Here is a 19,223-nt window from a genome sequence, read left to right as displayed (position 1 = left end):
CAAATTCTCATCATATTCAAATAACCATCATTATGCAAATAAGAACATCCTCATTGCCAAGCAAGTTTAAAATGCATGTTTGTTTTTATCATGATGAATTATTTTCCTCCCGGTAGCAGACAGTAACGTACAGCTCAGAAGAACTGTACAGGTCCAGTTTATTTTTCAGACTTCTTTTGCCAGTTGCAAGCTGATTTTTTTGCTAGCTAGGACAGACTTTGATTGTTCTTCTTCCCCTGTATCTTGCTTGAAAAATAGCAGACCCAAGCTTTTCTTATCATTAGTTTTTGGCATGGTGGTGTTACCAAATTTAATCATAACAATTTTTTCTGTGAATCAGGCAGTAGCAAGCTAAGATCATTGTCTTCTGAAGGCAGGCCAGCATTTCATACCAGTATATGTATACCTGCTGAGCAAAAATTAAATTCTGGATTTAGTGCTCAGCATCAGCCCTTCTGACATCTAGACACTAGAGCAAAGAAAGGAATGTTTCTCCTGTCCACCTTTGGCCTGCAAATCAGCTGTGAACTGTTTTGCAGTTGTTACAAGCTGAAGACTGAAACAACCTCTGCAACTTCAATAGTTACCCCTCCTTTTTCCTAAGGTCAAGGGAGTAATGCCCTAGCAATTTTAAAACATGTAGACTTTGGTACCCAAATGCCAGTGTGCAACTCCTTCTATAGAATAGACAAATAATCAGATTTAATGCAGCATTTATAATAGCTGTGTAAGGTCCTCATGCAGTTAGACACTCTGATTTGCTGAAGATTCTGTATCTATAGTAGTTCCAGGAATCTTGTCTCCTCAGTGTACTAGGGCCTCTGCTATGCCTTGTGTTCAGCTATGCCTGTAGTGCATGGCTAAGGACATGATTTGACATCCATGGGAACTGGCAGCACTCCCAGCCCTCCAAGTATTCACACACTGATCTCTTATCTGTAGTTACTTCAAAGGTTCTGTTTTTTAAAAAAACCCTCACCAAATACATCTGGCAGTATGTTTGTGCCTTGACTCCATCCTGCAGCAACTTATTGCTAATGTTTGATATTTAAAACGCAATTATTTGTTCTGCATTTATGCCACAATCTGCACAGTAGAGTCCCAGTTATGGCTAACACCCTACACACTGCTACAGTTAAAATGATGTATAAACTAATAATATATGGGTCACAAAGAAAAAGAAAAGGACTGTAGTAACAGTTAATTCTTTTTTAATGCTTTTGACTGCAGAATCTGCATTATCTACCTGCATCTCATAAAAATTTTTACTTCAGTGATGGCCAGTCTACATGCTAGAAACATACATTAAATCCCCAATTTTCAGTGTTGACTCACAATTGGCTTTTTTAGACTTTATTCTGATGGCTTTGGTACTCATTTTCCACAGTACATGAGAACGGTGACTAAATATGACTACTGCAACTTTTGCTATGTCAGAGGTACTGTACAAAGTTTGAAAATTGCAGTTTCCTTACATAAAACAGGGTTGTTCCGTGAGAGCCATTTTATTCCATCAGTGAGTGCCTCAAGGTAGAAATTAATTATAATTCAGAAAAGCATAAATAAAAGGCAGCAGAAATCATCTTCATTTTTTTCTCTTTGATGTACATGCTGTGCAAAAGGAATGGTAGTTGTAATAAGTTTTAGTATTTAGCTAAACTTTAGGATATCTATTATCACATTAATTCTTAATACTTAAAAATAAATGGATTTTTATGGAGATGACAAAGTCTCCCAAAGATTTCTTACTCACTTTGTTAAACAATTGCCAGATTCCTCCTCTAAACCTGCAGAAAATGATGACTTTTTAGACCAGTTGCAGATGCTGCAAATGAAATGTACTGCCTCATTTATTTATGACCAACAGAGACACAAGGTGAAACATGACACCTAGGATTAGTATCTGTTGTAGGACATATTTTATGCAGATGATGGTCCATTTAACTTAAAAAATTCTAGTTCTATGAAATTGGAAGAACTAAATCTCATCAGAATCCCAATGTTTTCACGTGATACAGGGTTCAATTCAATAGTGCCTTCTATATCTAAACCTATAAATCTGTTTTTCACCCAAAGAAAATATCTATAATCTATCACATATAAAATGATTTTTCATTTGACTTCCATAATATTTATAAGAAAATATATGCATCAGGAATAATTATTTTTGTCCTAGCTTCACAAAATTTTGCTAATGCAAAGAAAAATAACAACAAAAACAATCCCCCTCATATTTGGATTAACTGCAACCTTCTATGCCCTTTCAGTTTTTCTGCCAAGCATATTGAAGATTAAGAAATCAAAATAAGTAGCTGGAAAAGAAGTGCTTAATTTACGGCAGAGGCATAAGAGAATGTATAAGTGAGCTATAGGCTAAGAGCTGTTGTTATGATAGCAGCATTCCTCTTATTTATAATATTTACAGTTAATGTTATAACTTCTGTAAATTAAAAATGCCACCAAACTACTTGAAAAGGAAATGTAATCTATAAATAGCTACTTTATGCACACTGTATTGTTTCCAGTTGAGTTAAGCAAAAATATTTTTCATCCTCTAGTCTAATGGCTTATGCTATGAAGTTACGTCTGCATGCAAGTGTGCGCTACAGGCCAAAATCTGCTTTCATTTATATCTTTGTGAGATTGCTATCTTAAAAGAAGTTGAACAGGTTATTTTCTATGACTAGATTCTATCCCTAGCCATTTTTGTGTGATCCTGAAATAACTACAGTTCCTAAGCATGGTTGATTATAAGGAGTTACTAGTGAGTTTTATTTATTTATTAAAAGACTGATTTGTGTGTATTGTCTTATGTATATTTCAATTTGTTTCAAACTGGCTCTTTCAGTGGAGTAGTTAGATGTCCCTCAGATTACTAAATGAATAGAAGATTCAGCTGTATCAAATAATGAGATTTTAAACTACTTTTCTAATTGGGATGGGGGTCTGTTTGTGTTTGACATTTTAGGCTTTTTTTTCTTTTTAAAAAAATACTTTAGAACAAGACATGTGAGGGTTTTTGTAGATACTGAATACAAGAGGGGAAAGTCTTGGGAGGGAATATTGAATTTTGTTGTAGCTTTTTCCAATAGCATTGATTTGGAACTGTTTGCTCCCATCAACCATGAAGTGGATAATCAAATTTGTACTTCAAGTCTTAACACACAGCTAAATCCTGGAGTGCTCAAATTTGCTTTGTTTTGGAAGGATCAAAGATCTGACTTTTTGTATGCAGTATGCTCTCTGGTTTCACTTTGATTCAATTAGGAAATAGATGATAAGCTTTTACAACACTCAAGGGGTCACTTGGACGGAGTTAATGAAGAAACAAAAGGTGTAATAAGGCAATGCTCTTTTCTGAGTGACTAATGTTTGAAGGGGGGGCAGCTGTATTAGGAGCAGATGAAGGGGAAGAAAAACATACATCAAGTCTGCCTCAACCATTTTTTGACATGCAGTCTTAGTTTAGATGAAAACGCAGCCACAAATGCTCAGTGGATTGAAAAGATACAGATTTGAAAATCATAATTCTTTGTTCTTGGCTTGGAAAACTAACCTAATAACAAGAAAGTGTTGCAGTCTCTACAGTTTTTTAAAAATCACACTTGGATCTCAAAAGTGTAGACAAAGAGTAGTGTCCAGAGCAGTTATGCTGAGCAGTTATACTGAGCAGTTATGCTGTAACTACTCTTTATATCCAATGAAACTTTTCATTAAAAAAAAAAAAAGAAAGTAGAATAGATGATCTTGCAGGAGAAGGAAAGTGTATACATGCACCGTGATATCTTACATAGGGCAAGAATGTATAGTTACATTTTAAAACGGAAAAAAAACCATACTGGATAAATACAATTTTATTTTTATTTTGTTTTGCTTTATTTTTAATGCAAGGAACATAGTATTCCATTGCAAGAACCCTCTAATTGTTTTGGGGTTTTTTTCATCTACTGGCAGTTACAGAAGCTTGGGGTATTGTCTAAACACAAAAGAAAAACTACATTGAAAAACAGTCCAGTTTTACTTCCATAACTGATTTCACAAGGGTATGGACAGCATTAAGGCAAAGAAACAACTATTTTGGAAAATGTGGCTGCACCACGAAAATGAAATAAATGAGCTATAGCCTCTTTTTCATTATAGAGTTGAACTCAGCTTTGAAAATTCTGTAAATTTTTGCCCAGCTTCAGCAGTCTGTATGTATTTCACTATGGCTCTTTACACAAAGAAAATTTGTGCTCCAAGTCAGAGCTTTAGAAAAATCATTAAAAATAGAAACTATGGAATTTGTGTTGTTGAGGTGCCAGTTAGACCTGATTAAGTTTTATTAGGCTAATTACATCTTCGCCCAGATATGAAGTTCTGCTAAGCGTGCCACAAATAAGAAAGTGCTAGGGCTGGCAAGCTTCAGAAACCCATCTGTACTCTGGTTTTTGGAGGATAGTGGGCAGATCCCTGCAGCAGTGGCACTGGGAGCTGCTGGGCCACATCCTGCCGTGCTGCACCGTGCAGTGAGGCCAGCTTTGGTCCAGAAGCAAAACCTGTCGGTGCGGGCTTGCAGCTAACAAATCATACTCCCTAACACTGCCAGAAAGGACAATCCAGTTTCTTGTCCCATCACCCTTTGCTTGGTGGATGGTGGCCTGGCAGGCCGTCTGATCTGCATTCTTGTAGAGTTTGGGATTAAAATTATTTTGCTTTTGCTAGTAGAAAAGTTCTTAATTCCTATAATGCAAGTGTTGTTTCTCTAACATAGGCAAAATAATTTAAATTATTTATTAATGGCACAATTAATTGAATAGCTTAGCTGCTTAATGCGGATAGCATACATCATTTGTGTCCTTAAATGAAATAGTTTCTTCATTTTCATCTTTTTAACTAGATGGAATGGATGTGTGTTAACTATTTATGCTGTTTGGTTTACTTCATTGTTTTGATAGGCTAATAACCTGCTTTGAGGAGTGCACAGCTTTAATTTCTATTGTTAACTACAATGACTTTAGAAAGAAAACATACTGTGACATTGAGTGACATAAACAGTCCATTTTCCTGATCAGACTATTTAGAAAGTCTAGCATAATCTAAACTGCTATGCTGTGGTTTAATATTTTATTCAGTGATGTTTATAAGAGACTTCATGAACAGGACCAATACCTGTTTCAAATGTAATATTTGCTAAGCACAATGCCTCTTAGTGTCCTGCAGCATAAGAGTTGTTACACCACTATGCCACATTCTTCAGTTAAAATGTACTGAACTCACATAGAAAGAGTAGAACAAATAAATGGAAGTGAAATCAGCTGCTCTTAAATAAAATAAGAATTGCAAAAGGATGTAGCTTACCTTGTGGGCTCCATTTTATAATGACAGCTGTTTTATTACACCTTTTACTGACCATGTGTTTAATCAATATAAAACTCTAATAATGTAACAAGATCCTGCAATGTTTTCTGACAAGTACTTGTAAATTTTTCTGGAATACTACTTGTTAAACAAAGATTAAATATAGCTATTACAAGCTGGCAATAATGTTCCAGGAGGAGAGCTTTATTTCTGCGCATGGAATGGGTACTGTGAAAGGAATGTTAAACTCTGTAAACTTAAAAAAACGAGGTGGTGACAGAATAGCTATTACTTTATATAAATAGTCCAATAAGCAAAATTGCACTTGCCTTGGACTACGAGATTCTCAGCAGCACAGAAAGCAAAGAAAAATTGTGTTCATTCCTATATAGGATCACTTCAGATAAAATAATATGAATTGCATCAATTACATATCCCAGTTGATACTGTTTGATTAAATCACCTAAACATGCATTGCTGAGATTATTACTGACTGTGTAATGGTGGCACTAGCCTGACTAATGTCAGTTTAAGCTTCTGAGTATAAAACAACTTGAAACGATGCTGGACATAATTTAAGATATAAATTGCTTTCTAAATCACAGATTAGAAAATCAATTAGTGCCACATTACAAATATCCTCACTCCCACTGATGATCAGCAATGCACATAGAAGGTCTTTCTGACCTGCATGTAACCACCTATGTGAGCTGATGTTCATTATAGAAATAGACCGTTCAAATTCTTGACATTAAAAGGTTGCAATGCTGCAGAATAACTACTTAAGGAGTAAACAAATGCTGAGAGCATATCCAAAGTTTATACTTCTCTTAGAAAATAAAGTTAAGCTGATATCAATAAGCAAGATCAGCTGCATGATAGAAATCGGGTGTCTCAGAAATTTGAAGTCAGCAGTTAATCCTGTGGTGAAACATAAGCCTATGGGACAGGAGAAACATTTCCTGGGTTTTCCTAGTCAGGTTTTGTGAATCAGATTCCAACAAGAGCCTAATTTTGCCTAGGTTTGATGGACTGACACACACATCCACCTATAGGGTGTCTTTCCTTTTGAAGCTAAGTTATAGCACATCAAAGAATGAAAAACATATGAGTCTGGGAGGAGAGAAAACAAAAAAGAACTTAACTGTAGTGTTTGGGACATCTAAGTGGGATTCGAGAGTGCAGCTACTGCTATTCTAATTACTGTTGAGTGTTGAATATAAAATTAGCCTGAGAAAAAGTCTCCTTCTTCCCTCCCATCTGAGTGTTTTAACCACCAGATTTAGGAGTCACTACCATGTCATACTCCATATAGAAAAATGTAATTTTTAGTTATCATTTAAAATTATTACTTGTTCAGGTTGGATCTAGATATTTGCTGTGTGTTGCCAATTAATTCAGTGTTAAATCTAGATTTATGAGAAAAAGATTACATTTGATCTAATCCTGGGAGACACCTTGCTTATTTTTGGAGATCCATCAAAACAAACTCATTGACAAAATCCACAGATAACTTCTTTTACAAACTTAAGATGATAAATTAATAGCAGCTCGCTTCTTTTTTTTGGCAATTGTCCTACCAAATAAAGTCTTTTGCTCATCCAAAGATGTAAGAGATTACATTTTTCTCCTTGTGCAAATCACAAGCCAGACTTTTGAAGTTAATCATGTTTTAATGATATAACTGATATGAGTTGGATGAGAATCAGGTGAAATGTTTAAACCCAAGTAATGAAAGAGTTCTATTTTAAAAAACAAGGCCAACTAATTTCTTTGTAAAACTAATGAAGTTATGATTTTGGAATATAAAACACTTCAGAAAAAACAGAATTTTACTTATACTCCTTAAGCTTTTTATATAGTTTGCTTAGTAGCTATAAAATAATGCTAGAAACAATATCAGTTCTGCAGAATATAAAATAAGGTTTTACTCTTCTGTTCCCTGCCTCCCACCTTTTTATATATTTAAGACTAGTAGAGACCCCATCTCCAGAAGAGGAAGGATCCCTTTCTTTTCCATGCTCCCCTCAAACTTCATCCACAGGATAGAGATGATGTAAGAAGGGAGACACTTGAAGGTCAATTTTTAAAGCATTTCTTATAGTTCTTATATACTAACTTTCTATATAATTTTCCCTGCAGGTAGTGGAGTATAAGATTTGACATCTTACCCTTCCATGTGACCTTTAAAAATATAAGCAAATATGGTGGCATTAGTATGCTCAGCTTGGCTGTAGGCACTGTGACATATAGGTGAAAAATGATTTCTCCAAGTAGTGATTTGTTGGATATCACTTTTCTCCCATCTCTCCCGGGAGAGGTGGAAAGGATAGTTTTCCCAACAGAAAGCAAGGAAGATAGAAATAAGAGGCTGAGTCAGACACCACCCTTTTATTTTTTATCATTCATTTGAAATGGATAAAGCTCATATAACCATCTTACGTAGCCTTTTATTGGATGGATTTCTTGTGAAAATTAAAAATACTAGGTCAAAGTAGAGCTCAACCCAAATGGTTCCATGAACATCAGAATAAAGCTTGTTTTTTCTAAGATTTTGTTGCGATAGTTGATTGTAACTGGTACCTAAAATATTTTTGTGTATAACCATGCTAATATTGCTTAGTGTCACGTTAGCAGAGTTCTTACTGGAAGTGTATCATGGAAATCATTATTCTTTTATTCACCTCTTGAAGGTCACCTCTTATCTTATTGTGCTCCAGTGTAGCTCACTAGCCACAATTCAGAAAAAAGGGGAATTTAGCTTTAATTTTAAACTAAGCTCAGAAAATATTTTCCTTGGGATTTTAGCTTTGCTTTTGAATGCGTTTTGGAAACAAATAAAACACAAGCAGTGACTCTAATCACCAATCCTTCCAGCCCCAAGTGACCATGCTGTGCCTAGTTGGCAAGGTCCTATTCATTGTCTAACCCAGCTGTACCTGTTTACTTCACAGATTAACTAGGCTCATCTGCACTTGATTACCTACAGCTGATGAACTATGAGCAGCTGTAGCTAATTAGGGCATTGACTAGCTCAGCCCTGCCCAGTCATGACTTTGGGAAGGTCAGTGGTTCAGAGCCGTTGCTAGGTGAGGGTTGGCAGCCTTTGAAATCTCAGGGAGAGCAGGCAGTTGGAAATGATTCCTTGCTGATGGCAGGATTTCTCATACACAGGTAATCGGGTATCCTGCTAGAGGTTTAATTACTTTTAAGAGGGCTAATTAGCTTCCTGTAAAGATTGTACTAGAGCAGAGTTATTTCTCCCTGTTTTAGAAAACTCTTGGTCTTTTCTTTTTACTGAAAAATGAGCTTCAGGCAGATGAGCTAGTGAAAATAGTTATATACAAGTGAGACTGTGACAGAGATGCAGTAGGCTGTTGTGTTTGTACTACTGTGCTTGTAGTATGCTTATGGTAAAATATCAGTGATGGTATGGCAATTCACGTGATATGTCAGCACCTTACCTCGTCTGGCTTTATAAACAAAAACACGGGATCTTCAAAGGTATTACACAATTAGAACTATAGAGAACTATTTGAATCCTGGTACTTCTGACAGTCATGTCTCTCAATTGAGAGATATTCATCCCTTTGCACTTTATCTGCTTATAAGCATCATACTGCCACTCACACTGGTCAGGGAAACATAGATGGAACCATATTTAGTTATGCTGATATAAAAATATCTCATGAGTTTTGGTCAATTTAACTGGAATCTTGTTTTGGAAGAATACCAGGAAAAATAGTTGAACCGATGTGAATGAAATGTTTTTGTCTTTCAGTTGGTAACAGCTTCGTTTTTATATTTCATTTTTGTATTTGTTATAAAAGTTGATACAGAAAGAAAAGGTTTTTACAGAGCGAATCAAATGTAAAATTCTTTGTGAAATTGAACTTGTCTTCTGCATGTTAGCGCACATGTAAAGCTAATTGGAGAAATGAGAACGTGAACAATGTACTTTCTAAAAAACATCTCAAGATTAGATATAACTAAGGAAATCCAGGTTTTTGCTCCTAATGGTACTACAATAATTTGTGACCTACATGTGTTACTTCATTTCCTGTTCTGTTTACAATTTCCATCTTCTTAAGATGTAGGAATAAGAATGCTGCTATATTTGTTAGCCATCCTGAGAAGCTGAGGTAGAAAATGCTATAAATTGAATGGAACGCATTTATACTGAATGTAAATCATGGTAATGATCATGACTCAGGGCATTTCCTGGGAGCGTTAACTTCACAGAAGATGTTTGCTTCTGTTCATTAACCTCAGGAAAAAACGGTTGTTAATGACCTTAGCCACTAAGGTGCTATCTGAGCTGTGTGTTTGCCCTCAGTAGAGTCTGAGCTGGTAGCTGAGAACTCAGTCTGTTATGTTTTCAGAGGATTTTATTTTTGTGCTCATATTACAGTGTTATTGGGCATTTGCATAGAGTTAATACCCTCATATGTTAGACTGACTCAAGGTTTCACAGAAAATAATCTAGATTCTATTAAAGCTAGATGCTTTTGAGCATAAGAGACTAGCAGGCTGCAGGAACCTTTGCAATGGAGGGTAGTCTGGAGAACAGCTGGAGAACATCCAGAACCAGGGCCTGTGCATAGCATAAAGCACAAAGGAATTAAACTTCAGGCAGCTTCTATCAGTAATGGCTGACCTTGCTCGAACAGAAGTGACTTGAAAGGTGACAGTGTTCAGTTTAGTACTCCCAAAAATATAGTGAATTTAAAATAGTTTTCAGAGTGATGGCACTTCACAAAAGTTTCAGTCTGCACTGAGTCACTGTGTTGACCTTGAGCCTAGGCATCCCTTACTGGTCTCGTACATGTTGAAGCAGGTAATGGACAGACTAGCATTCTCGGTAGCTGCAGCTTTATATTCCAAACTAAAAAAACTTAAGGCTTGGTGTCTAAAGTAGTAATAAACATTTTTCAGTGTTATGAGGACAAGAGCAAAATGTTCTGGGTCTTTTTTTTTTTTTTTTTTTTTTAGTTAACAGAAAATGCTATAGTTCTCAAGCCTCTGCATGTGTAAGTGCATGAATAACGCTGTGGGTGACAGCCCAAATCATGAAAACACAATCTATGTGGAGGAAGGGAATTTGTAGATTCAATTGTACAATAGAATTAACGTTGTTCAGCCCAACGAAAGAATAGTCAGTGTTTTTCCTACACTTCCTAATGCATTTTAGCTGGATGGCAGCTGTGGGAAGGCCTCTAATTACAGAGCAACAAGCTATTTCCAGTAAGGTATCTGTTGACTGATGTTTAATTGATTATTTGGAAACTTCGTTTATAGATTAAAGATATTATTTGGGAAAGACTTTTTTCCTATGTGACTTTGTCCTGGGGTAATAATATAATCAAACTGTTTTGGAGGATAGAGGGTCAAACTAACTCGCTGATCTTCTGGTTTGTGGCTTTTTTAAGTTGGTTTGACATTAGTCTACGTTGTCTGATACCTCAAGAAAGTTTAACTACTTCCTTTGCCTGTTCTCTACCAGCCACGCTTCATAGCAGGACTGATTCTCCTATGATACACTAGAGTGCAGTGTCAACTCAGTTCAATATATGTAAAAGTTTACATTCCATTTTCCCTGTAGAAACTGAAAGAGAAAACAAACTTTCACTTCCCCCATGTTGGTTTTTGTAGGCTCTTGGAGTTGCTGTGCAGCTTTTATTCACAACAAATGTAACAGCAAAACTGTGCTGCTTCTGGGAGCTGGGGACTGCTAATTAGAAAAGCAGTGTTGTCAGACTGAATGCCAGCAACTCCCTTCAGGTGGAATTTGAAGCATCATAAGTTGGTTCCTGGTAAACCTGGTTTAGGATCAAGCCATTAAAAAATTAAGCTTTTTGAAAAATCTCCTAAAGCATCTTATTCTCTCCTTTTACTTTTTCTTTCAATTTTGCTACTGTAAATTCATTGCAGTAAATTCATTCTAATTCCTCAACTTTCTAATTTTGCATGTAACTTTATCTTTTTAACAGAATCTTGTTTTCAAAGTTGTTTTTTTGCCACAAGTTCATAGAGTTATTGTAATTTTCCCCTCCCCAATTTCCTTTTCCAGCAGCTCCAACTGCGAGGACAGCCAATGTTTATAGTGAGAAGGTTAAAATATTCTAGATATCTTCAGTTGCTTCCTCCCATTTACTGACTCTGCAGTTTCAATATGAAATCTACTATAATGTGAAAGCTGTTTCCAATATACTATAAGGGCTTCCTACCATATGGTCTCCCATCTGTGATAAGAATGAGGGTTTTGGAAAAAAAAGGCAAAAAATTCAATGTGTGTAGCTGAACTGTGTGCAATATCTGCCTGCTTTAAGGAAGTCTTGAAAAGTAAATATATGTATTATACGTGTCACAAATTCTTTTACCTCCTCTTTATTCCACGTTGCAGATCAAGCATTTTCTGTGCAAGAAATAATGGTTATGAGGCCTGGAGTATTAGTGAAACTGAATACATCTCAAGAACTGTAATTCAGTAAACAGTTTACAGTCACTTTGATTGAAGTGACTTTTAGGCCTTCAGTGATGGCTGATACTTTAGAGAGGGTAAACCTTTGATAAAGATTAACAACAACGTGTTAAACTTACATGCAAGTGTTGTTACAAGTTGTTTTTTTTTTTTTTCTTTGTTGGTTTGGGTTCTGTGGTGTTTTTTTTTTGTGTGTGTTTTTTTTTTGTTTGGTTTTTTTTGCAAAACCTGCCTGCCTTTGTTATGTCTGATATTTTTAATCTAAGGGAGGCTAGACCAGAAAGAGGTATGTAGGTCTGTGCTATATATCTTGAACTCCTTCCTCCCCAGACAAGCAAACAAAAAAAAAACATAAGGAGGGAAAAAGAGGAACTGTTTATTACCTTTGAATCTTACAAGTTTCTGTATTACGAAGATTTTTCCTCTTGATGTGTATTATTCCTATCTCTTACTGTACTAAAAGAATGAAATTAGCAAAATTAGATTTGGTGTTAAAGATACACTTTCTTATACAGTATACTTGGCTCCATATAACTACTCATTTTGCTACACTTATTTTAATCTTCCGTTCATAAATAGTTTATAAAGAGCCAATAAATTATTAAACTCTAATAGCATTACAACATGGATATAATACTAAAAATTGTAATAAGCATTCCAGTGTTGCGTATTACCTATAAGCAGATAACAGACCCCATCGTACATAACCATGGTTTATCCTTCATTAAAAATCTATTAGACTTACACTTTATAGATAAACCCTTAATATACAGTGGGATCTAACATATGTAGAATTCCGTATGCAGACAAAAATATCTCAAAAAGACCTTGCCAATGTTTTGGGCAACAACAATTTTTCAATAGCCAATACAGATATAGCAATGGAAACAAATATTTTCTGTGGCCTTCAAAACAGCTTAGCAAATTTAAGTAATCCTATTCTTTTTGAAACCCTATTAAGCTATGTGATCAGTTGGTGTCCTTTAAGGGACTGACTCTATTATATCTATAAATAGAAAACTTTACAAGCTGCAAGTTCCACTTTTTGTTCTAATGCCTTTGTTTCACTGTTTCCTCATCTTTACACTTCTGTCATTTATTTCAGCAGATGCCAATTCTTGTTTAATTTTAGAGGAGAAAATATGTTTCACCTCCTGCAATGGATCTTAAATGTAGCAAGCCTCGCAGAATAAACATAACACTAGGGGTCACTAGCACTCCATCATTAATAAGAATCTGGCAAAAACCATGGTTTTTTGTCGAAGCACAAGCCTGTTTTGCTACGAATTTTAGTAATATCTGTACTGCCAATCAGGCAACTGTTTTAAGGTCTAATGTATATACATATGTGCTTACAGAGATATGTTTGTGAAAGATCACAAACTACTCAGAGCTGCTATTCTTTGTGTATTTGGGTTTCTAATTCCTTCCAAATTCTTGGACTGTATTGTGTATCTTTGTGTATTTCATAATAACCTACAGTCAGCCTATAAGTTACTATATCTATATTTCACTGGGGATACTTGGGAAACTAGATACCTTTTAAATCTCACAGTAATCAGTATGTGGCACTAATAAATGTTGTACCTGAGAGTTTTTGCAGGACTGAGCTCCTTGACTCTAAGAGATACTGGGCATAGAAAATGAGCTGGTTCTCAAAAAAACATTTCTAATCACTGAAGAACTGGCTCCTACTCACAGTACTGTATCACAAAAATATGATTAGTGTATTTAATGAGTCTTATACTAAAATCTGTCAGTCAATTAAGCATAAGGTTGCATTTTTTAAATCCTGTTTAATAAAATTGCTGTATTTTCAGCATTTCTTCCATTAAAATTGAAGGTCTAAGTGATGAACAAAAACCCCACTGTAGATAATAAAAAAATCATTATCTGTAGTAGCTTATTAATTAAATATGGAAAAAGTCTTGGGATTGAATTCAGCAGAGAAGATGGAAATTATTTTTTTTTTGTATTCACCACATGCCAGGGTTGTTCTGATTAGAAGTTTTTTGTTCAGTCTGTATGAAGAAAAGGGCATTTTTCTAAAGCAGGTTCTGTTTCTTGTTCATACTGAAAACACCATAGGTTTTTCCGGGACAGTAGCTGAATCCTGTTCCTTCTCAGAACAACATTAGCATATAGTAAAGGTCTGAAGTTCTTGGGTGCAGAGTGGGCAGTGAGGGTTATTTGCAGGTAATGGTTCTTGCACGTAAGGTCCAGTTTGGCTGTGGAGGTACTTTTCTTGGGAACCAAAATGTTATGTCCAAAGTTAACATGAGTTCAAGAGGAGACCTAGGAAACGTAAAGTTGTAGAGGGTATCTCAATATGTGGAGACCACCTCTGGCTTGGGTACTGAAGGCTGAGAGAGCATTCAGGGGAATTATTATGTATTCTGGCCTTATTCTTACATTCTTCCCTATGCATGTGCTTTTGGGCGTTCGAGAAGATAGTATAGCAGGCTACACAGACCTTTGATCTGTCTTATTCCTCTGATCATTTTAATTTGATATAAAGAAGTATATTAAAAAAAGGAACCTGGCAATGCCTGCAGGGACATGTTTTCATCAACTCCAGAGTAACTTTAAATGGGCTTTGCCCTCTGCTTGAAAAGTATAATATCAGCTTGTCTTTAGTTACATCTCAGTAACTTTCTCTGTTCTGCTATTTCATGCTATTGGCTCCTAGAAATCACGGTCAGTTTCTTAATTATACCACTGAGAATGTTATCAGATTTCAGACACTGTTGCATGTTAATACTTACACGTGTTCCAGCTGTTTAGATCACTTCACCTGTTGTAACTTGGCAATTTTGGTATTATCACATAGCATTTCACTGCTATGGAGGCTTGAGTTCAACCCAACAAGGAAGAAAGAATTTTTGTTGTACCTATGCATTTTCTTACTCTCTCTATTTCTTCTTATAGTGATTTTTTTTTCCTGATGTGCACGCATACTGGTTAGTTTATTTATTGAGCTTTTACTCAAGCTGGCTTCTGCATCTTAAAAGATTTGGTCCTTATAAATCAGTGCACTTTATTGTAGTGTGAGTACAGTAACTTGCAGCCAAAGCAGCTTTTAAAATCCTACCATGAGATGAAGCAGGCTAATATATTAGTTCTTTAATTCAAATAAAAAAGCCCTCTTAGACAGACTTTTTTGTCTATTAGAGTGCTACTGATTTGGCTGATAACAGCCTAGCTGTGTTGCGATAAGGTTCTTTGTCATTTTTAGAACTCATTTGGAACTAAGCTATTTCTGAATTTTCATTGGAAACTAGTAAAGGAGAGTGAAAACTCTGACTGACATCATCTACTTGTTCAGCTATTGTGAACTGACAGCAAGCCCAGCAACATAAAGTAGCCTGATAGAAATACTATTCACCATTAAGGTTAGTGTTTGATCATTAAAGAGATAGGCACTCCAAGGGGTATTGCCATTGACAGAACTACAAGCTGTCAAATAGATTTTTATTTCTGCCTGGTGAAGATTTTTGAACTGAATCTGCTTTTCTCATACAACAGAAGCATTATAAGCAAGCCTAATGATTTTATTGTTTTCCTACATGGTATGAGTGAACAGACAAGAATTAGTTTTAAACAAATTAACAAAGATTTAACACTTCATCCTGCTGTCACTGGAACAAAAATCTAAGTGCTGGTTAATGTCAAAAGAGAATAAGATCCAGAAATTAAAATGAAATTGAAGAGTGTGACTCAGTTTGGTCTTTGCAGCATCTCCCATTATCTTCTGTTTTCGTGTTGCTGCCACATAAATAATATGAAAAAAGACTTCAGCTGCTGACTGTGACTCAGCTGGCCAAGATGTAGTGTACAAATGCGATAGAAATAAGTGCCTTCCACAAAGACTCTGCATTACCCAAACAGAGAGGAAAGACCGCAGATAGATGCGATGAAAAAGTGAGTGACAGAAACCTAAAACAACAGTGAAACAACTTACCTTTTGCCTTATGAACAGCAGTCATGGTACACCTGTGGCTTCATGACTACTAAATGTTTTGAAGACAACACATTAAATTGCATAAAATAGCTGGGAGGTCAAACTGATCATGTTGATTCCTTTTCATCTTATGAATCTATGATTCTAATTGCTCCTTATTGTGGATGTTGTGCAGTAACAAACACAGATAATCCATTTCAATGCCCTCTGTGCAATCTCAAAGCAATGGGGGTAGAGGGGGGAATAGGAGTAAAAATTCATCTTTCTAAAAATCAGTGGTAAAGTAAGCACTGACTTCAGCAGTGCTAGGATTTTTCTCTCAGAGTTTAATGGAAAGTGAAAAATATTTTTGGAGAAAAAAGTGTAACTGCTCAGTTTAAAAGACTCAATAATATGCCCTGCTATTCCCGGTCTGTGGGCACTGGAGAAAATTGTTATAATGCAATTGGCTTTTGAAATGAATTGTTTGCTTTCAGATCACTGGACTGATTCTGTATTTCCACATCTTTTTTTATATATATATGTGTATATTATATATATATATACACATATGAGTTTGAAGTATGGGGAAGAGGAATGTTTTTGCTAGTCCACTTGGCTACAGTCTTTTCTCTAGTCTGCTATTCCTTGCTGTGTCAGTAGGGCCTCTCCTGCACTTGCTCTTCTAGTCTATCAATGAGGGAACATTACTGTCTCAAAAAAACCCCCATGACCTCAAAAAAAAAAAAAGTGAATTGATAAACTGATTAGAACAATTAGCAATTTAAATTACATAAAGCAGCTTATATATATCAGTTGATGTATCACATTGAAGATGAAACAAGAAGTCTCAGGGTAACGATGGATTTTCTCATTAACTTATTGGATGCAGATTAATCAGTTTTCTACGTTTACAGTTAGTCATAGGATATGGGGATGCAGGTCTCTCCATTCTATCTTGTGTTTTCCTAAAGCCAGTTCTTCCTTCACAATTAGTTGTGTTAATTACCCAGAAAAGATTAGGCATACTTGCCAAAATAGCATATTACTAATAAAACAGGAAGATGTTTTCTCATTACTGAGTAGTATGAATTGATGTAATTTTCCATGAGCAGTGTCGAAGAAAGGTTTTAATCACAAAAATGTTAGCTGGCCAGGCTAGAGTGTGGACAGTTGTCAGAGTTGGAAGGGACTCCTAGAGATCATCTAGCACAGTTGAAGTGTTGTCACCTGCACTCATAGGAAGAAACTAGAATTGGTACACCCACGCTGCAGAATGAAATTTGGCAAGTGGCTGTACCTTCAGCTGTCACTTCAGTAAAATATCCACTGAAGCAAAGGGAAGATTATTCTGTGCAGGGCACCCCCAAGAAATGAGTACACTTACTCATTGCTGAAGGGACTGGAGGCAGCAGAACATTCCTGAGTCTGCTTTCAGAAGGCTTGAGACCCGAAGGTGGCTCATAGGGATAAAAGGATAGTGGAAGAGGAGGGTGTTGACAAAATATTATGTGTCTATTACAACCTACAAAAAGTAAAATGTCTGCAGAGCGCGTTGGAGCGAAAAGGGTATTGATGCGTAAAATTTAGTAATTAGTTAGTGACCTTTCAGAGTGACTTTTAAAAACATAAAGGAAAAAATAATAGTCTAGACTACTTTTTTTTTTCCACAATACCAAATTTGGAAATTAGTCTGTTCAGTGAGTAACATCATTTTGGACCTGGATAAAGGGTACTAGATTCTCTATTTTCCATGTTTTTGCTGGAAAATTAAATAAGTGCTTCTAAGTCTTCAACAGCATTGTTGCAAAATATGAACAGAAGGGAAAGAACCTATCTTGCAAGTATAGTATGACTGGCAGTAAAACGCCTTCTCACTCTGCAATTCCGTTACTGCTTTTGCCATTCTGTCTTTCTGTCTAGTTACCCCTGAATGAGTGGAAGGCAGCAAAACTGTATGTACAAAACATCTCCAAATGTTGCTCAAAATAACAAAAAGCAAAAGCCAAGTACTGGCGATGGAGTCAGAAACTGTAAAAGTAAAGAAAAGAGAATCTAGTTTTTTGGTGGTTTTTTTTTTTATTATTATTATTCCAGTAAATTATTTTTTTTATTTTCTTAAACAAAAATTGGTAATAAACCCCTCCATGCCTGTGTCTGGAGAGAAAGCTCTTCCTTTGCTCTTTTCATATTTTTTTGTAGACTATATCTGTCAGAATACTGGTATTATATGCTGGCATGTTTCACCCTGTTGCTGAATGGAGCTGGGCATTGACTTCCTCCTCCAGATGATGATTGTTTTATCTTGGACAGAGTATTATTTGATAATAATTCTCCTGTGTTTGGCAACACGGTAAGTTTTTGGCCACAATATACTATGTATCATGTTAATAACAATGTTTTATTTTTTTTGAGATAGGGATGTTTATGTTTCAGACATAGTGCTGTTCTGGAGGTATGCTTTTACAACATCACACAAAATACAACCTTTTCTCATTGCATGCTTGATCATGTGTTTCTCAGTGTTGGTAAACAGAAAGTATGCCATTTCAAAGTTTATTTTGATAGACCTGTTTAAAAGCTTCAGTATGGTGGATGTTAATATCAAACAACTGTTTTTATTGCTCCTAAACACGTTCTTTGTGAAGCAACAAAGTGGCTGCAAGTTCTTGTAGCTATACTTTTTTTTTTTTTTTTTTTAAGTTTGGGCTGCAGTAAATTGTATTTTGTTGCCATTCTATCTGCCAAGCACAATATAAATCTCATTATCAAGCTTGACTGAAGGTTTGGGTTAGCAGAATGGTTCTCGCGTTGATATTCTCTGTAATGGAAACCTGAGTTTGGTTATTTTTCCCCAGCACTTCTGAACGCTATTTAGACCAAACGTTGGCATTTTTCCTGCAGTTCTTGCAATACGTATGAAGTATTTTACTACTCAGTCTTCAGGTTATTTCCTTATTCCAGCTGCAGCACCCTTCGCTGGGCTCACAGCAGTTCCAGTGGCTTGGGGAGAGCTGAATAGGTCCCGGTTCGGGTTAGGGAAGGAGCCAAAAGCTCCCCACGTGCGGCGGTGTACACATGGCACCGCGGCGCGCTTCCTCGCTGTGGGCAGCCGGAGGGATGCGGTTTGTTTGTGTGCCGGGAGAAGCCGGGCTCATGCCTGCCCCGGGGCCGACCCGAGGCACCGCCGGCTGCGGCTCTGCCCTCAGCACCGTGGCCGCTGGGCTTCGGGAGCCCAGCCGGCGCGACGCAGCGGGACTGTCTCCCCGGGGGCCGGCCCTGCGAGCAGGCTTCGGGGGAGGCCGCCTGAGACAGCCCGGCACGGAGCAGCCGCGTCCCCCCCGGACCGGCGCTACCAGGGATGCTCCCCTCTACCACCGCTCCCCCCCCCGGTGCCGCGAGTGAGCCACCGCCGGGCACCAGCCCTGGGGAGCGGCGGCGGGACTCGCCTCCCCCGCGGCC

General features: G+C 36.7%; 1 protein-coding gene across 1 annotated transcript in view; it reads left to right on the top strand.

Annotated features, from left to right (window-relative positions):
- Window positions 1–19,223, top strand: part of TMEM132D (transmembrane protein 132D) — a 297,592-nt gene that overhangs the window by 12,143 nt on the left and 266,226 nt on the right. The gene's annotated exons all lie outside the window — the stretch shown is intronic.

Source organism: Calidris pugnax, unplaced genomic scaffold, assembly GCF_001431845.1.
Source record: "Calidris pugnax isolate Ruff unplaced genomic scaffold, ASM143184v1 scaffold32, whole genome shotgun sequence".
In the NCBI taxonomy this organism is placed as follows: domain Eukaryota; kingdom Metazoa; phylum Chordata; class Aves; order Charadriiformes; family Scolopacidae; genus Calidris; species Calidris pugnax.
The sequence above is the reverse complement of the archived record's forward strand: the minus strand, read 5'-3'. Positions and strand labels throughout refer to the sequence as shown.